Raw genomic sequence first — 13,888 nt, 5'->3', positions numbered from 1 at the left:
AAGACCCTCCTGTAAGGGCTCACACATCCCTACCCTGTTGTGGGGTCGAAACGTCAACTACAGATCCCCCCACCAGCTTCTACCCCGAGCTTGTAAATTGTATTGTCACTTTTTCTAGAAGCATCGTTGTCTAATTTCTCATGTACTTTTATTTGCATTTGTTTCTGGTTCTTGCTATTGCTGGTACCTTTAGTAAGATTTTTTCATATGGATACTTAACCTGTACTGACTACACTACGTAACCTTGCACTACCTCCCAGCACTTTACATTCCCACCCCTGTTTCCTCTCTCTTGGACACCTAATATTGGTATTATGCTAATATGAGCTGTGTGCGTAGTTTTTATTGAGCAGGTACTTTGTGAATAAATAACAATGTACATTGTATCTGATTCTATGTGTTTATATTTCTACTGAACTGTTTTTACTGTACATTGGATCCTGGGACCCCTCTTCCCTTTGTACTACAATCCTACGGGAACACAATATACACCACATTGCGCGAAGTGACGGGGCTCACAGATGCTGCAACATGGGCGGCCAGTGCATTAGGCATAGTCAAGCACCTTAAACAACACAAAGAAGAAACGTTATTGTCATCTCTGGCTACCCTGCTAGCCAAACTGAGCAATGCCATGCACTGGAGAACCCTGGCAGGACCACCTCTGGCTGCCTGGAGGGGAGCAGTTATAAAGTGGGGAGCATCGGAGGAAGATGCTTTACGATATGAGGAAGTCCGAGGCATTCGGAATGCCACATTTCCATACCGTGGATGACACTGTTACAGTGGCGTCACTGGAGTTGGTGTCACCCGGTGCGGCTAACTCATGGTGTCACCCCCTCACGACTTACCGCATGGACCACCTCTGTCGGAAATGTACGACGCTAGGTACTGTCTTACTCCCTCTAGCTCCCTCTCTCTGTCTAGCTCCCTCTAGCTCCCTCTCTCTGTCTTACTCCCTCTAGCTCCCTCTGGTTCCCTCTCTCTTTGTCTTACTCCCTCTAGCTCCCTCTGTCTCTGTCTTACTCCCTTTAGCTCCCTCTCCCTCTGTCTTACTCCCTCTAGCTCCCTCTCTCTGTCTAGCTCCCTCTAGCTCCCTCTCTCTGTCTTACTCCCTCTAGCTCCCTCTGGTTCCCTCTCTCTCTGTCTTACACCCTCTAGCTCCCTCTGTTTCTGTCTTACTCCCTTTAGCTCCCTCTCCCTCTGTCTTACTCCCTCTAGCTCCCTCTCTCTGTCTTGCTCCCTCTCCTACTCCTTCTAGCTCCCTCTATGTCTTACTCGCTCTAGCTCCCTCTCTCTCTGTCTTACTCCCTCTAGCTCCCTGTCTTACTCCCTCTAGCTCCCTCTCTCTGTCTTACTCCCTCTAGCTCCCGCTCTCTCTCTCTTACTCCCTCTAGCTCCCTCTCTCTCTCTTACTCCCTCTAGCTCCCTCACTCTGTTTTACTCCCTCTAGCTCCCTCTCTCTCTCTTACTCCCTCTAGCTCCCTCTCTCTGTTTTACTCCCTCTAGCTCCCTCTCTCTCTCTGTCTTGCTCCCTCTAGCTTCCTCTCTCTGTCTTACTCCCTCTAGCTTCCTCTCTCTCTGTCTTACTCCCACTAGCCCCTCTCTCTTACTCCCTCTAGCTCCCCTCTCTCTCTCTTACTCCCTCTAGCCCCCTCTCTCTCTGTCTTGCTCCCTCTAGCCCTCTCTCTCTCTCTGTCTTACTCCCTCTAGCTCTCTCTCTCTGTCTTGCTCCCTCTAGCTCCCTCTAGCTCCCTCTCTCTCTCTAACTCCCTCTAGCTCCCTCTCTCTGTCTAGCGCCCTCTAGCTCACTCTCTCTCTGTCTTACTCCCTCTAGCTCCCTCTCTCTGTGTCTTTCTCCCTCTAGCTCCCTCTGTCTCCCTCTCTCTGTCTTACTCCCTCTAGCTCCCTCTCTCTCTGTCTTACTCCCTCTAGCTCCCTCTGGTTCCCTCTCTCTCTGTCCTACTCCCTCTAGCTCCCTCTCTCTCTGTCTTACTCCCTCTAGCTCCCTCTCCCTCTGTCTTACTCCCTCTAGCTCCCTCTCTCTGTCTTGCTCCCTCTAGCTTCCTCTCTTACTCCTTCTAGCTCCCTCTCTCTCCGTCTTACTCCCTCTAGCTCCCTCTCTCTCTGTCTTACTCCCTCTAGCTCCCTCCCTCTGTCTTACTCCCTCTAGCTCCCGCTTTCTCTCTCTTACTCCCTCTAGCTCCTGCTCTCTCTCTTACTCCCTCTAGCTCCCTCTCTTTCTCTTACTCCCTCTAGCTCCCTCTCTCTCTGTCTTGCTCCCTCTAACTCCCTCTCTCTGTTTTACTCCCTCTAGCTCCCTCTCTCTCTGTCTTTCTCCCTCTAGCTCCCTCTCTCTGTCTTACTCCCTCTAGCTTCCTCTCTCTCTGTCTTACTCCCTCTAGCCCCCTCTCTCGTACTCCCTCTAGCTCCCTCTCTCTCTCCTACTCCCTCTAGCCTCCTCTCTCTCTGTCTTGCTCCATCTAGCTCTCTCTCTCTGTCTTACTCCCTCTAGCTCCTTCTCACTCTGTCTTGCTCCCTCTAGCTCCCTCTCTCTCTCTTACTCCCTCTAGCTCCCTCTCTCTGTCTAGTGCCTTCTAGCTCACTCTCTCTCTGCCTTACTCCCTCTAGCTCCCTCCCTCTGTCTAGCTCCCTCTCTCTCTGCCTTGCTCCCTCTAGCTCCCTCTGTCTCCCTCTCTCTGTCTTACTCCCTCTAGCTCCCTCTCTCTCTGTCTTACTCCCTCTAGCTCCCTCTCTCTCTGTCTAGCTCCCTCTAGCTCCCTCTCTCTCTCTCTTACTCCCTCTAGCTCCCCCTCTCTCTCTCTCTTACTCCCTCTAGCTCCCTCTCCCTCTGTCTTGCTCCCTCTAGCTCCCTCTCTCTATATCTTAATCCCTCTAGCTCCCTCTCTCTGACTAGCTCCCTCTCACCCTGTCTTACTCCCTCTAGGTCCCTCTGTCTCCCTCTCTGTCTTACTCCCTCTAGCTCCCTCTCTCTCTCTTACTCCCTCTAGCTCCCTCTCTCTCTCTGTCTTACTCCCTCTAGCTCCCTCTCTCTTTGTCTTACTCCCTCTATCTCCCTCTAGCTCCCTCTCTCTTACTCCCTCTAGCTCCCTCTCTGTCTTGCTCCCTCTAGCTCCCTCTCTCTCTGTCTTGCTCTGTCTAGCTCCCTCTCTCTCTGTCTTACTCCCTCTAGCTCCCTCCCTCTCTGTCTTAGTCCCTCTAGCTCCCTATCTCTGTCTAGCTCCCTCTAGCTCCCTCTCTCTTGCTCCCTCTAGCTCCCTCTGTCTCCCTCTCTCTCTGTCTTACTCCCTCTAGCTCCCTCTCTCTCTGTCTTACTCCCTCTAGCTCCCTCTCTCTGTCATACTCCTTCTAGCTCCCTCTCTCTCTGTCTTCCTCCCTCTAGCTCCCTCTCTCTCTCTTAATCCCTCTAGCTCCCTCTCTCTCTGTCTTCCTCCCTCTAGTTCCCTCTCTCTCTCTCTCTTCCTCCCTCTAGCTCCCTCTCTCTGTCTAGCTCCCTCTCTCTCTGCCTTGCTCCCTCTAGCTCCCTCTGTCTCCCTCTCTCTCTGTCTTACTCCATCTAGCTCCCTCTATCTGTCTAGCTCCCTCTAGCTCCCTCTCTCTCTGTCTTGCTCTCTCTAGCTCCCTCTCTATGTCTTACTCCCTCTAGCTCCCTCTCTCTCTGTCTTGCTCCCTCTAGCTCCCTCTCTCTTATTCCCTCTAGCTCCCTCTCTCTCTGTCTTGCTCCCTCTAGCTCCCTCTCTCTCTATCTTACTCCCTCTAGCTCTCTCTCTCTCTGTCTTAATCCCTCTAGCTCCCTCTCTCTCTCTGTCTTACTCCCTTTATCTCCCTCTCTCTCTGTCTTACTCTCTCTAGCTCCCTCTCTCCCTTTGTTACTCCCGCTTGCTCCCTCTCTCTCTGTCTTGCTCTCTCTAGCTCCCTCTCTCTGTATTACTCCATCTAGCTCCATCTATCTCCCTCTCTCTCTTACTCCATCTCTTACTCCATCTGTCTACCCTGGATTTGTATAAACAAGAGTGCGAGCAACAGGTGGCACGGTAGTGAAGAGCAAGCTGAAATTTGGAACTGGTTCACTGGAAAACTGAAGACTGCAAGATACTGAAAAATAGGAAACCATGCACACTCAGATGAGCTAGGCTGCTATAGAGTTGCCTTGTGAGCAAAGAAAATTGCAGTCAAGCATTGCAGATCTCCTGCGAGACGCTGGCGAGCGTGAACAGCACGTGGGACAAGCTTGCACAGGGAGCGACAGTAAAGGTGAGAGCAGAGGCGAGGCTGCAGTGCAGATTGGTGTCACCCCATGTGTTGGTGTCACCCGGTGCGGGCCGCACCCCCCGCACCCCCCTAGTGACGCCACTGCACTGTTACACACCTTCAAGCATACCACAACACACGAAGAGTCCTCTCAGTTAACACCAAACTCCCCACAAACCCTCAGGAGTAATCTCATTCAGGGCACAAGCAGGATGACCATCTCAACACACAGAACACACAGGGTGCAGATACAGGGCATATATGAGCACCAGGGCTAAAACCTTACCTATGCACACTCTCTCACGATCTTTTTTGTAGTAACTATAAAGTAAAACTCTCAGCAATGCTCATCTACATCTAGCACCTTACATTTCTTCATATACAGTGTAACCCCAGTTTTGTTCCACTCCCCAGTTTAGCTATAGTTATACTACCCATTGCAGGACTGAGTCTTACACTCATCAATGCCAAGGAAAGACATCCAATACTGCTGTAATATATACAGTGAAGCTACATCCTTTATCCTAGACTAAAAGAAGAGCAACATATTAGAGCAGTATATAAGACTATAACAATGTCCACAGCTGAAATGATAATGTATCCAAATGCATGTACAAGCTATTATGTAAACTTAAATTGCTAACGATGTTGTCCTATCATATGTATGCAATGAAAACCAAATAAAGAGAATATACAAAAAACACTTGAGGTTTCTGCTGCTTGGTTTAGTCAGTCAAACAGCCAGGTTCTTAGACACTTTCTGAATTCCTGCAGGGAGGGGTGGTCCAGAAGTGGATGGGAAAGTTGTTCCAGAAGAAGGAGTGGCTGCGCTCTTGCTTTGGTGGATGTGGCATGTCTGGGTGAGGGAGAGGAAGGGGTAATGATGTTGTCTGTGGGGCTGGTGGAAGTTCACCTGGTGGTTAATGTATGCTGGTCCCTCTTTCTGAAGGGCCTTGTAGGCGTGGGTTAGCATTATGAATTGGCACCTCTTGTGGATATGAAAAGTGATGCATTCTAAGATGAAGGATGATGTGGGCCTGTCTTGGGAGGTCAAGGACTTGTCTGGAGGCTGAGATCTTAATGGTCTGTTGTGTCCTTAGCAGGTGTGAGGTGATTCCTACAGAGAGGGTGTTGCTGTAGTCCAGGCGGCTGGTGACGAGGGCCTGGGTGACGGTGCATCTGGTGCTGGGAAGGAGCCACTGGAAGATGTTTTGGAGCATGCTGACAGTGAGGAAGAAGGCTGAGGATTCTGCATTGATCTGGTTTATCATGGTGAGTTTGCTATCCAGTTTGATGCCTAGGTACCTGGCATGTTCTGTGGTGTGGGTGAGGGTTCCAGTTCTGCTGGCCACCAGGAGTCCTCCCACGGAGACGTGTTGCTCCTGAAGATTAGTACCTTAGTTTAGTCGGACTTAAGTTTGAGGCAGATGTTTTGCATCCAGTGGGTGACGATGGTCAAGCACAGTTGGAAGTTGGCCTTGGTGGTCGCAGGGTCTGAAGATAGAGGATGAGCTAATTGTTGTCAGCTTATGATCTGATCTCATTCTATAGGTCCTGACCAAGATGGCTAGTGGGGTCACATAGGTGTTGAACAGGGTAGAGCTGAGTGAAGACACTAGGGGGATGCCGCAAATGATGTCCTTGGTGCCAGAGGTGTAGGGAATCTCTGGGATCTTCTGGTGAGGAAGGATTTGATCAACTTGAGGTCGTCCCCATGAATCCCCATCTGATACAGCCTTTTTAGGAGAGTGCAGTGGGACACGGTGTTGAAAGTGGCCGAGAAGTTGATCAGGATCAGGATCGCAGTATCTCCCTGGTCCAGAAGAGTCCTGATGTCATTGGTGGATGTGGTTAGGGCTGCTTCTGTGCTGTGATTTGAGCAGAACCAAGATTGGGATGGTTCGAGGAGGCTGTTGTCCTCTAGGTAGGTGGTTACTTGGCTGTTGATCTTTTTCCAGAACTTTGGCAGGGAGCAGGGAGATAGGCCGGGAGGTTTTGAGATCTTTTGGTTCTGCGGATTAAGGTACCTTACTCAGTGAACACAAATTAGTCCCTTTATCAACACTTACCTCCATCATGGTCAGACTGAACTTGTGATTTTGTCTCAGTACGGCGCGACCAGATAACCACAGTACTTTGTACTTTTAGGCACTATTAATACCTGCATCTGCATATCTCCTCTTCTACTGATTGGACATTTCTGTTTTGGTTTCAATTTATAAAATTCTACTCTATTTTTCTTAAATGTATGTGGTATTTGTCTTCTGATGTATTACCCTTTAGTTCTGTTTGAAGTGTTGCATAAACACTTTACACATTGTCTCCAAGTTCAGCCTGACTGCTTTGTGCCAAGCTACCAGAGGATTAAGCACAGGTTAATTTTGGGATGCTTGTGCTTCACCCTGAGAAGAACTGTGGTTGCTGCTTTAGTAGGGTTTCACCCCCCTCAACCAGTAACCCAATTTCCTACTGGGTGCATGTCAAAATCAAACAGACTGTGCACTCCTCTCAAACTTGTGCTGAAACGAAAAGGAGAGTCAGTGACAGCAAGTGTGGGATTTGTACTCTAGGTACATACTTCAGTACAAATTCTGACACACAGACACCTGCAAAATGGTAAATCATGTAAGATACATAGTTACTAAAAAATCACACATGTTAAACAAGTCGAATCAAGCGACGTACTGCTTATCTCCGGACTGACCAGGGTTTAACTTCGCATATGAAATTGACGCAAAGCCAGGTCAGCATATTTTATTTGATTTGACTGTACATCATATCCTATTGGTGTTTGCACTGATCTGTCACAAAAATTGGCTTTTTGCATAAAGGTTAGTACCTCACAGCTAAACCCTGGTTTGATGCTTCATGAGGGTAAAATATCACTGAAAGCCTTCAGCATAGGAAAGCTGGCCTCTGCTGCATGGTAGCCAAATAGAAATTCCACTTGAGACAGCCCTCAGACTATAACGTTAGTAAAAAAACATAGTGGTGTAAAAAGTGAAAAATTAGGGGGCAGATTTATGAAGGCCCTGCGCCGCCGGAGCGTCACTTTTTCCCATGTTAAAAGTGACGCACCGGCGGCGCAGGCCGCAGGGCCTTCATAAATCTGCCCCTAGGGATATAACACAAGCAGTTGTATTTTGTACACACCGTATATACTCATTAAAATTACCTAGCACTGCTTGAGGACTGTGTGAGTATCCTAGAGGTGGCTATCGTTGAGGATAACATATTTATATTATTTTCGATGTTAGTGCACACACTTTCTACTCATTCTCATTGAGTACATTTTAGAATACTATACATACAACAATTACACTATTGCTTAACTTACAGTATTAGGAGAGCCATATCTGCTTTGTGGAAATATTTTCTCTTGCATATTAAAAAGCAGTAAACTGATTCCTAGAAAGGTACAGATGTGATAGCATTCAAGGAAGTGATATGTGTGTTTTTTCTTAAATGTATGCAATAAAAGAAAAGCTGATGTATACTTGTTCTTGGTAAAATTCTGTCACACCTGCTTGCAGAACAGGTAGCATTATAGGTTTCGAAAGCAACCATGTAAAGAAGTACTGAGTGAGATGAATTTCATTACCCCAGGCTGACGACTCTTGCGGGGGAGGGTTGTGGGGGCTTTGGGGGTCGTGCACTGTGAGATATTCTATGATTGTCACCGTTTCCAAAGCTTTGCAAATTGCATGTGCCAGATAAAAAGTGCATCTGCATCTTTAAGCGGCTGTTCAGCTTCTTTGCATGAAATGGTTTCATGAGCTTTAGTAGCTAATAAAAAGAGTCTGAAATCACATCATTGTAATTCACCAGAAGCAATTTTAAATATAAGTATATACTGGGATGCGTTGTGAAGTATAATTTGAATCAAAAATGAAATTTTCAGATACAGCTCATAATGACAGAAATGAACAAATATTGTAGAACAAACGAAGCTGATTTTCTTTGAAATATGAAGCACTTTAATATTAACATAACTACTGTATAACTTTTCAGAACACTGTACTACTGATTAACAAGAGAGCCACATTATGTGCTGTTGTGAAAGAAGGCGATATTTGATTGACAAAAAAAGTCAAATAGGAATACATTTCGTGCATGTGACAAATAAACTCATTGGAAGTGTTAAGTGAAATGTGAGAAGTATTTTAACCATGTGAATGGCTAGTCGAAATTTAGCCCAACTACAAAACATGCTCGTAAAACAAAATAGCATTCAGTGAGGGTCCACCATGTTGTTCAATTCGAGACATGATGTACTTATTTTGTCCTATCCTGGCACAGATCACTGTCATCAAGCCAATGGACTAACATTTTCGATATCATTTATATTTATTATATTTTTTTTATCTTACATCAATCTAATCTGTCCTGCACACCAAGCATCACATGATGTTTGCTTTACAAATTGAATGATGCCACACTAATATCCAAAATGCTATTACATAGGGAAGATGCTTCTTTTTCGTTTTAGTGTGACATAAAACATTATACAATATAACATTGTGGCCCAAGTGAGCTGGAACTTGTCTACACGTTTTCCACACATTATTGTAAAATGGCCCACTGGTTCTAATCAAGTGTTCTATTGATACATTACATGTAACAATCGTTCCCATTTGTTTTCCTCAACAATCATAGAGGATAGGAGGACTTTGCCCTTGTATAGTGATGCTTTATTGATATCATCATCATTTCACTTCCCGTGTCACTTGGCGTGTAATATGCACAACCGGAACCGGTTATACGAATTTATACCTTGATACACGTGTCACTCGAACCAAGGACTTGAAGCCCAGTCCTGTCCCAGGTAACTGTTAGATTTCAAAATAGGAATAGATAATGAAAAGCATACCTGTCCGTTTGTATTGTTGTTGTGTGTGGCATAATTAATTTATTTTTATATACGTAATGTTTATTATTTCAAGTCAGAAATGTTCCATGCATAGTATTCAATGCATTCATTTATAAAAAATAGAAAAAGAAGAGAAAAAAATAGACAAAGAGAAAAAAGAAGCAACCTAAAAATGTTTTTAATACTATAGTCTAGAACTTGGAGATCACACAAAGAAAATACATAATTATACCCAAAATCAACAATCAATCAGCAAGTAACCACAGAATCAATCAATGTTGTCGTTTGAGAAATCCCGACTGAAACCTACACAAACTTTATCAAACTTTTTCAGGGAGAAAGAACCTCTAACTTTGGCCAAGGCCAGTTCAAACTCACAGGCTCATACATTTGTCACATGAGAGCCCACCTTCGAATGCTGTTGGGGGAGTAGCAAAGTTCCATGCCCTAGAGATAAATAACCAGGCACAGACCATCATTATACTCAAATATAAATCTTGGAAACCTAACCCAGAAGACATTGATTTAGTTATATGGGTCCAGAATTCTTGTAGGGCAGGACATCTGGGGAACGTATGTACAATATCCACGGCCAAAACTACATTTAGGGCATCTTGTTTTATACATATCAATTGTAGTACCCCAATTATAATTTTCTCCAGTGTATAATACAAAAGACAGATAGTATTAAACTGTTGTAATTTCAGATTGATAGAGTAAATCGAACAGTCCACAATCTCAAATGCCCTCTGAATCTCTAAAACAAGAATATCAGATGAAAGCATCTGGCTGCATGTTGCTGCCAATAACACACTCTTGTTAGCAACATACTGACAAAAGTCTTGATAAACCATACTTATCAACAGTTTCCTGCCTGGCGTATATAAATGTAGTATTAACTCTGTCACTTCAAGATAAACCAAATATTTGCATCGTAACAGGAAATATTCCCTCACTTATAAGTACTTGAACAAAAAGTGATTTAGGAAGGTTATAGATAGCTTGTAATCCGGCAAATGAACAAAAGCCATTCAAATCATACAGCTGCCCCAGAGTCTGAACCCCATATAGTGCCTGAACCCTGCCATTGGATCGAGAAACGCTGGTGGAAAAGCAGGCTCATCCCAAAGTGGTTATTCTTTATTTACAAAAGCTATTGAATATTTAGTGCAGATTTTCTGCCAAATGCGGATGGCATCCTTCACCATCTTAAAAAGTACCCCCTTATAATAATTGGGATCCCCTGCTGGTACAAAAAAAAAGCCTGAGGGGCATATTAGCAAGGAGCTGCGAAAAATATCGCAGATCGCGCTTAGCGCAAATATTTCCATCGCCAGCTATCGCTGGAATATATCACCACGCTAACGCTGTATTAGCAACAATTAGCGCCATGGTGATATATATTCCAGCGATAGCGAGAGGGAAGGGCCAACATCGCAAAGAAAACCAGCGATGTTGCATGGAGAAGGTGGAAAACCTTGCTGATACGACCCTGTGGTCGTATCAGCATAATCCACCCCCCCCCATGTTAGGTATTGCTAACTCCTGATTTTAGCAGGTGTTAAAAACTGGCGATGACCCCACTTTTTACGTCGCTAACTGGGGCCAGGGCCTCCTGGCTAATAGGCGATAGGCCTGTTAGCGGCTGTTTCTCAGGTCTGTTGATCGGGAACGCCTACTTTGCATGCCATTAGTGATAAGTATCGCTGACATGCAAAGCGGCACCCAAACCGGTCGATTTCGTCAGAAAGCTGTCGCTAACTTCTGTTAGCGACAGCTTGCTGATAGGGCGATACAAATATCGTCTCTTTAGCGTCAAAAAGTGCCCCTAAATCGGCGATAAGGCCTTTGGTAATATGCTCCTGAATTCTTTAGCTGATTGCCCAAAACTGATGTATCTGGATCGGCTGTGATTAATAAACTGCTCAGACAACCCACAAAGTGCCCCAGAAATTAAAGTATGACATAATTCTGAAAGCAATTTCCAAGATGCTTCTGTATGGTGTTGACAGCACATATGCAATGCACCAGTAGGAGATCAGATCATATTTATCAACGCAGAAATAAATTAAGGAGTTTTTTGTGAGGAGGAACCTATTTATCTTCAAGCCATTGCTCTGAACAAAATAATATTTAAGTGGTGTTTCATGCAGGATATTGTCAAATGAAAAACATAGAGCCTTCAGGGATAAAAGTTTAGTGTCAATGAAACATACTCCAATTTCTTTAGGACATTGTCACATTTGGAGATATTATATTCCCGGGTTAGGCCCATGTAGCAAAGCAGCTTGTTTTTCTTACATTGTCCTATTTTTCAGCAGTAAACATTTGCACATATTTGAATCTAAGGATCCCGCATATACTGCCAGTAGGTGGGGAATCAGTGTTTTTTTAAATGTTTTGTAGAATGTACCGGCGAGACCACTCAGCCTGGGGGCCTTTGCGTTATCTAATGAGTCTATTGCGGGTAAGCCATACCATCACCACCTCCTCTACGTAGGTCATGTGTGCTCTGGTGAAAAAGCCCTTTGCTGTTATTGCTGTTGAGTTGCAGTCCAGCAATCTCACTGACAACTGAAGAGCCTGAGAAAACGTACATTTCCTTCTCCACTCATCCTTGTGCATGCATACACTATTGCACTGCCCACTGCAACATGCCACAGTTAACTAGGACACCACACAAATGACAAAAGACTGAATAATACAATTAATACATCAAAACAGCAATCAACCCACCAATTTGAAGCTTAGTCCTCATGGGTCTGAAGCTGGATGCCGCCTGTCATGGACCTGTCATGGGTCTGCACGCCTAGAAAAAAACAGCTCCCACAAAGCTAGGCACATTTCCACTTGATTTGGTCTTATTTTTATTATAAATTGTCTCTTCGTCCCCTTCCCTCACCCAGCAAGCAGTCCACAGTAGAACACGTCAGGCTACAAATTAGCAAATACTGCTCATAACACCTAGGACTAAAGCATCTGCACAAATGCGCTCTTTGGAGGCCTCTGACTTTTCGGGCAAGCAGGCCCTGCCAGAGCTCGCTGGGGATGCCATAGCTGGGTGTCCCAAATTACCTCAGCCATGCACCATGAATAAGATGAGGATAGCAAACTCGTCTTTGCAAGTTTTGAAAGGATTAGCAAGGCCATTTATGTAACAAGTCTCCAGACAAGGCCAGTAGAAAAAAACTAATGAAATATATAACATTTGGAAACCATGTCTCTTCTAGGCTCAAAGAGCAAGAATGATAACTCTCAGAAGAACGAGATGGGGACAGCGGGTTATATATGCCGACAGGTTCCCCACTAGAATTCTATTGGTCGAGGCATGCCCGGGGCCCCACAGCACTCACTGTGAGGAGGGGTCCCAAGAGAGGTGGGGAATTGGGGGGGGGGGGAGGGGGGGATGACACCATGCTGTTGCCCTCATGCCCTCGTACACCCAGGCCCACTCAGTCACCAGGGGATCTCAACCCCTGGCACACACACACCAGCAGCAGCTCGTCCTTCCCCTGTGCCAATGCTCACCTCGGCTCAGCTAGTATGAGGGGGTGTAGGGGCTCTTCACCCCCGGGCCCACTCACACACCAGCAGAAGCATGTCCTTCCCCAGTGCCGAGGCTCACCTCAGCTCACCCCTCAGCCACGGCGTGCCCCACATGAGCCTCTCGATTATTTTTCATTAGACGCTCATATGGACACAATAAGCTTTCCAGCCCACTGACACATTCACTTTTTTTCGTAAAAACAATGCAGAATGAGTGCACTGAAAGCGCTTGTGAAAGTTGGTCGCTTCCTCATGGGTAACACTGCAAATGTTTCTCCGGCAATGCACCTCGGCCATGGCCTACACACAGTACTACTACTCATGATACACGCACAAACACATTGACAGACACAATGATACACACACAGGCACACACACATGCGCACACTGCTCCAGAAATGCACCTCAGGCATGGCCTGCAGCTTTCCCCTGCAAAAATCTTCTAATGTACCTCTACCCTGTGTGGGGTTACACCTGCTGTTCCTCCACAGACATAGACACACACACACACACACACACACACACACACACACACATACACACACAAACACACAAACACACACACTGCTCAGGCAAGGCACGGCCTGCAGCATTCACCTGCAAAATCTTCAAATGTAGCTGTACCCTGAGTTGAGGTACACCTGCTGTTCTACCACAGAAATAGACACACACACAGACAAACACACACAGGCATTTTGGGCCCGATTCACAGAACTAACTTAAGACAAAAACCTAAACTTACTACCATTTTCGTATCCACAGAAGGCACTTACTCATTTCGGTATTCACAGAAGGCACTTACTCATTTCGGTAGGAGTCCTAACTCTAAGATTCCTAAATGCCTTCTGTTAATACTGAAAGTCTTAAAGTTGGGATTTTCTCATTTTAGAAATAGTAAAGTTAGGAGTACTAACTTTACTACTCCATCCTAACTTTAAGACTTTCGGTATTCACAGAAGGCATTTAGGGGTCCTAAAGTTAGCGATCCCCTGCAAAATCTTCTAATGTACCTCTACCCTCAGCGGTGGTACACCTGTGGTTCCACCACAGACGTAGACACACACACACATACAGATGCACACACATAGACACACTCACAGACACACATACACAGACAAATGCACACACATACAAGGGCAGACACAAATACACACACACACACACACACAGACAAACACAAGGACACTGCTCTGGCAATGC

The sequence above is a fragment of the Lissotriton helveticus genome, chromosome 4_1 (genome assembly GCF_964261635.1).
Source record: "Lissotriton helveticus chromosome 4_1, aLisHel1.1, whole genome shotgun sequence".
NCBI classification, from domain to species: Eukaryota; Metazoa; Chordata; class Amphibia; order Caudata; family Salamandridae; genus Lissotriton; species Lissotriton helveticus.
Note: the sequence above shows the minus strand (reverse complement) of the source record.